The sequence below is a fragment of the Bombina bombina genome, chromosome 2, assembly GCF_027579735.1.
Source record: "Bombina bombina isolate aBomBom1 chromosome 2, aBomBom1.pri, whole genome shotgun sequence".
Classification (NCBI taxonomy): Eukaryota; Metazoa; Chordata; class Amphibia; order Anura; family Bombinatoridae; genus Bombina; species Bombina bombina.
In genome coordinates this window covers 223,895,218-223,902,400 of record NC_069500.1, presented here as the reverse complement: position 1 = coordinate 223,902,400, position 7,183 = coordinate 223,895,218, and the positions used below count along the sequence as shown (strand labels likewise).

Here is a 7,183-nt window from a genome sequence, read left to right as displayed (position 1 = left end):
TATTGATAAATCTCGCCACAATTTTTTAAAATGCGCCTTATTTATCATTAAAACAGCTTTCAATGTCGATTATTTCGAGCCAATAATGTTAATATCATTTATTTTTATTTTATTTTTATCCTTTGTTTTTTAATAACTAATATAATACTTTTCTAAATTTTTTAATCCATTTGATTATTATTATTTTTTTTTTATAAATTTTAAATCCATTTTAATATAATCTGCCTTGCATTACATCAATTTTACTTCCTCAATATTTATTTGAATTGACAAATATTCAAGATTGTGTTTGTAAAATATTGATTTTTTAAATATATATATATATATATGAATGTATATTTTTTTAGTTCATAGCTGACATGATCCAAGCCCCCTTGGCATGACCCACATGACTATTTCTAAAGTGTTTCTATGGACAGTAAACTATTGCCATTCTACCTTTATTAATATTAATACAATTTCACATTTCTTTTCTGGTGAAATGTCTTTTTTGTAAATAATCTTATTTTAAACTAAACATACTTCATATGCAAATTTCATGGCTGCCTCTTATCACAGGCTTTTGAAATATCTTTTCAAAATAGTTTGAAATTACACGTTGGCCATATAGATAACACTCTGTTCAGGCACTGGGGTTACTACACAATGCTAATGCAAGAGAATAGATAATAATCAGTGATAGTCATTTCATCAGTGAGCTGGAAGAAGTCCAAGTTAACCACAGATAAAAAAAAAAAAGTGTATTAATATAAATGAGTTGTTAATGCTAAACATTAAACTCACAAATAAAGTGAATATCAATCTTTTACAAAAAATAAAAAAAAAGATTGTAGACTGTCCCTTATTCAATCTCATACATTGTTATATTGATTTCCGTGTTATGTTTATAATAATTTATAAGGACACCAATACACGGTTAAACATAAATATTTATTTTTTATCACAAAAATAAAAATAAATTATGATAAATCAAATTGTATTGTTACATTTTTTCTATTTTAAGGCGCATGTCATGCAAACTTGAATAGTTTTCTTTCAGTCCTTTTTCAGCTTTCTTTAATATCTCCAATAACTGTTTCTTGTTAATCAATATGTTTTGATCTTCAGGTACTGTATAAAATAAAGAATAAGGTTATTCTTATGTATTTTTAAATCCATATATAAACACATGTCTGATATACTCACCCCAGTCATAATTAATGGTATCAGAGGATTCATTTGAACTATTTTCATCATGCACCTGTCTGTCCACCTCTTCTTCTTGCATCACTGTATAAAATGAAATTTTAGATTTTACTCCACTTGTATATATTAAAAATAATTCATTATCCTTTTTTTTTTATTTATTTCTCTCTCTATCTATCTATCTATCTATCTATCTCTCTATCTCTCTCTCTCTATTATATATATATATATATATATATATATATATATATATATATATATATATATATATATATATATATATATATATATATATATAGGTATCCCAAACACCAGAACTCGCCCACAAAGGAAAACTGCCTGGGTGCAAATTTGTAGAAGATATGCAGCCAAAAGAAAATGCACTCTCAGGACTTTCATAAACAAGTTACTTTTATTTCTGTAACGTTTTCAGAGGTCTTGCCTCCTTCATCAGCATGCTGATGAAGGAGGCAAGAGCTCCGAAAACGTTACAGAAATAAAAGTAACTTGTTTTTGAAAGTCCTGAGAGTGCATTTTCTTTTGGCTGCATATATATATATATATATATATATATATATATATATATTCGTTAGTACAATATTCTGTTATCACTAGAATTTTTCTAATATATTATTACTTACTATCTTCGAAATCGTCTTCCTGCACAAGCACTTGTTCTATTTCAGAATCTTGTACCACTTCTTCTCTCTCCTCATTATTTGCCTCTCCATCTTGACGGTAATTCTCAACCTGAATTTCTGCATCATCTATGTATAACAAAACAATGGTTTACATTTCAAATAAAATTATTTTTTTATTATAAATGCAATAAAAAGTAATAAAATTAATTTAACCTTCCAAATTCTGATTCTGAAGTTCTTCTTCCTCATTTGACTCATTTTCAATAATAGGCCTTGCCCTACGTTGTTGCCTTCTTATTACTTAAACACAAAAAATGTTCATTTTATTGCCAACATTGTATGGATCTATAAATATATAAATTATTACAATTTATAAATAACTGGAATATCATTTCCCTCCCTGTCCATAAACACCCTTGGCAAGGGGTCAGATTCTCCACCAGAACTTGAGGAATTGTCATCAATTGGACAGAGATATCTCGGTGCTCTACGGTTTTTAACTATTTAAAAATGTAAACAAATTAGTTGCACTTTTATGTAAAATCATATGTAATCTACAATTTAATAGAAAAGAAAAATTATTAATTTGTACATATCTTTTTGAAAAAGACCATATTTCAAATGTTAGAAATAGATTAGATAATCTTTCTAAAATTTTATTTTATTTTATCTAATCGCCTTAATACTAGTATGTGCACAACATACTTTCACACATTCTTTTCTTTTACAAACATCAAAACAAAGTTGGCTTATAATTCTGTATAAATAGATAAAAGAAAGAATCAGACATATTATAAAAACCGTGTCATTCTTCAAGGGAGACAGTGTCTACTGTTGAATCCAAAGATTTACATCACTATCTCTTTTTAAACTTGTAAAGTAGAGAACACAAACAATGTAAGTTAATTAACTTTAGAAACAACACTCAAGATAACTGTGAAAGTAAAATTCTATTAAAATGTGTTAGCCAATCACAATAGACAAATGTACAGCCATAAATCACCAGACTCTGAGCATATCTAGAATTTCTTTTCTCTAAGTGATTTCTAGAGATACAATAAAATTATATAACACAATTAAATTTGATAGTTTTATAAAATAAATGTGTTTTCCAGTGCACATGTTATGAAATTGATAAAAATACAAATGTTATATATACATTTCTGACGAACATACATTCTAAAAATTAAATATTGATTATGTCAAAGTCTTACATTTGCGCAGGTAACACCGGATAAGTGTCCTCAATTTAGATTGTCTCCTGTACAAATCATTGTAGCGTTTTAGGCATTGCTTTCTCGTCCTCCTCTGTCCAGATATACGCCTCACTCTTCTTACCATTTCACAGAGAATATTATTTCTCCTATCCTGGTCCAAGGTGTAAATTCCCCTTCTTTTTTTTGGAAAATATTTTTCCATTGTATAGGAAATTATCAATAGTTCACCTATAGAGAATTTCCTAGATCTTGCCATCTTGCTGTGCTGATTTCTATTTCTAGGGTGTAGCCAAGTAACGGAACTAATTTCTATTTAAAAATGCGCAATTACAAGTAATAAAATAATCCAATATTTTAAATCAATATTGATATAGATTGGTATTTCTATAAGTTTCAATCTATGTTTCAATATGTATTATAAACATTTATTAACTTTTAGTTACATCCGAAGCTTTATAATCTTTATTGTATCAATTGTCTCTAATAGTTTCTAAGCAAACCTTAACTTTTTACTGTATTGCAACAAATGTATTTTTTTATGCTAGTATCCATCAAATATAACAATTGTTACTTTAACAGACTAAACTAACATGTAATAAGAATTTATATAAATATTATTCAAATTACAATATTTACACATAACCAAACACATGACCGTTATTCATTTTATTTTTATTTATAAATACTAATGCGACATAGGGATCTTTCCAGAAAAATAAAGTTCACGCCCTTTTCTCGCAACCTTTATGCACAAATTCTTTAAATTAGCTTGTAACTTTAATTTAAGTTTAGTTACATTGTGGATACCATTTTGCGCACTTTAACTACTCAATTTTAAGATGGCATCATTGCAAGCAGGAAAGACAAAAAGTGGGAGAAGTGTGATGTTCACCCATCGTCAAAATTGTATTTTGGTGGAACAAGTGGTGGAACATTATGAGGAGATAATCGGCTACCAGGCAAGAACTGTTAACCCACAGAGAAAGCGGGCAATATGGACCCAAATCAGCGCATCTGTGTCTTCAGAAGGTAGCTTTCCGAAGGATGTAAGGGCATGTCGTAAGAGGGTTAACGACATTAGAAAGAACATAAAAAAAAAGGTATGCCAAGCAAAACAATCGGCTAAAGCAACAGGTGGAGGACCAGGATACAGGGCGGAATTGACTGATTTCGAACAAATTCTCTATGCCAGGATGGGGGATGCAGTTGTGGTCGGCCTGGATGTTCCTGGAGACACAATGGACTTTAGAGGTAAAATATTTTTTTTTTTTTTTGGGTGGTGTTCTTACATTTGTAGGTATATTGTGAATTGAAATTTTTTTATTTATATTTAAGAACAACATGAGGATGTCTGTGGGGAAGAGGAGGTAAATGCACAGGAGGACCAACCTTTTGTCCATGAAACTACGTCTCAGGAACCTCAAGCTTCAACTTCCCAAACAAATAGAGATCGAGAAGAAAGCGCATGTAAGCAATATAAAAAATAAATTATATGTGTATATCATATCGTTAGTTTGTCAGAGGCTTTTCAAAAAAGTGCTGTTGAGATAGAAAGATGGATAACACAGGAGGGAAGAGAGATAGAAAGGAGGGGATAGAGATAGAAGGTGAGAGAGATAGAGATGTCAAAAGAGAGGTGTGGGTGATGGAGAGAAAAAGAAAATGGTAAATAGAGAGAAAAAAGAGACTTTGCAGTATTTGGAGATCGAGATCGCAAAACATAGGGTTAGAGGGGTGGGTGATGTATAGAGCTATGGGTGTGACTACTGTAATACCATAAATTGCCCTTTTGAATGGGCATAATTAAAAAGCAATATTAAGCACAAATAAATAACCAAACAAAATATATATTCTTAACATAATTATATAAATATAATGAACCTTTTATCGGAATTTAATTTGTAATCAAGCAGACAATGTTTGTATGGGTATTGAAATTCTTCGATGTTTAAAATATTTTTGACTGAACGCATGTGTACATTGAAATCACAAAAATTGAAAATATAGTTTGTTAACCCTTTTATTTCTCAACAGGTGTTAGAGCATTGCTTCAAACAATGCAAGATAGTTCAATTGCATTATATGATGGTATGTATGTAAATGGTAAATTTTAAAGGTTAGATATGGTTGTTTTTATTTTATTTAATTTGTTTTTTAATTTTATTTTTGTTTTTGAAGAAGAACAGGTCGAATTGACACTGCAACCACTAGTCGAGGACACCATCAATCAAGACGATGATGATGATGATGAGACACAAATACATGGTCACACACAGGAGGGACCAACACCACCTGATTTAAATACACCTGCTGCAAGTCCAATGGTCAACGAATCTGACATTGATGAAACAGCAGAAGAAGTCAGACAACCTCCAATCACAGAGCGAACAAATGACATACAGGCACTGACAGATATGGCATCCTCATTTAGACAGGAACAAAGTGCTTTTTTTAAGGAACTCATTGAATTACAGAAACAAAGGAACAATATTCTAAAACGTGATTCAGAAATAAAAAGTGAATATTATAAAAAAAAAATAGAAATTATAAATAGGAGATCTCAGAATTGATACACAGAATCCAAAAAATTAAGTGTATATATTTTCTGCTTTTTAAAATTTTGTTGTGATTTACATTTATTTTTGCTTTGTTTGTTTTAAAGTTTGTATTATTCATATTTATATATAGTTTGTTTTGGTTATATTTTCATTAAAGATATTTATCCCTTAATAAAAGAAACATTTTTGATAAATAAGCAAAAGTTTTATTTTTTCAAATGGGTGGAGTTAACTTCAATATCAAAGAATTGTGTACATTTCTTATAAAATAATTAAAACTCGGGGTGATGACATGTATTCTGAAAAAAAAAAAAAAGAAATATTAGTAATTCAAATACATAAAATTTAATAGAATAATACACAGTTCTAAATATTACTTACATGAAAAATATCTTTCAATAATTTCCAATCTATTTTGTACACCTGCCCTTGTAGTGTGTCTGCCTATAATTTCTTGAGGGATATAAGTGTCATCTGTGGGATCATTGGGACACTCCTCCACTAAATTGCCTTGGGAAATTGCAATGTTGTGCAACATGCATGCAACTAGAATTATATCATTACATTTTTCAGGCGAATATTGAAGTGCTCCTCCAGACCTATCCAAAACTCTGAAACGCATTTTTAAAACCCCAAAAGTTCTTTCGATAGCACTTCTTGTGCTACGGTGGGATTCATTAAATTTAATTTCTCCTCTGGTATGTGGCATTGGGACAGGTGTCAACAGCCAAGTTCGGCACGGATAACCACTATCACCTATTTTTTCAAAAGAAAAATTGATTAGAGATTATAAATAATTTAAACATTACAATTAATCATAATTCTTATATATATTAATGACATGTATAAAGTGCAAATCAGAAAAAAACTTACAAAAAATACAGAGAACTGATTGCATTATAATTAGATTATATGGAAATAAGTTCATATTTACCTAATAGTCAACCGTGTGGCATGTTGCCCTGTTCAAAAGCAGAAAATAGTGCAGATTGTTTTAGGATGTGGAAATCATGACATGATCCAGGAAACCCAGATCGAACAGCCCAAATTCTAAGGTTTGCATCACACACAGCCTGTATGTTTAGGGAATGAAAGCTTTTCCTGTTCCTATATTGCTCCTCCCTTAGGGATGATGGTCTAAGAGCAATATGGGTGCAATCTATAGCACCAAGAACATTGGGCATACCGGCTACTTGGTAAAAGTTGGACTTCACTGTATGCCATTCATGCACATTCCTAGGAACATAAATAAATGTAGAAAGATGTTTTAGAATTGCTTTTAAAACAATTGTTAAATGGCGGCAAAATGAAGGCTGACTCATGCCCACAACATCACTGGATACAGCCTGAAAAGATCCGGTTGCCAAAAAATGTAAAACTGCGAGTAATTTCAGAAGTCCAGGTATTGCCCTTGTTCTTCTGGTTCGGGGATCAATGTCATTTTTAATCAGAGAATATAGATTCAAAATGCTTTCTCGGTTTATCCTGAATTTGCGCTTAATTTCACGATCGGATAATGCCTCAAGTCCACAACGGGGCAAAAACAATCGAGGAACTCTTTGCCGTCTCCGGAACATATTTC

The 7,183-nt window shown here is 30.6% G+C and overlaps 1 long non-coding RNA gene across 1 annotated transcript; it reads right to left on the bottom strand.

Moving 5' to 3' along the window:
- Nucleotides 1-5,784: 5,784 nt before the first annotated feature.
- LOC128647733 (uncharacterized) lies at nt 5,785-6,089 on the bottom strand. The gene is made up of 2 exons (XR_008400394.1): nt 5,983-6,089; nt 5,785-5,900 (listed from the first exon to the last, which is right to left on the bottom strand). It is a non-coding gene; the product is annotated as an uncharacterized LOC128647733 (long non-coding RNA).
- Nucleotides 6,090-7,183: the final 1,094 nt, after the last annotated feature.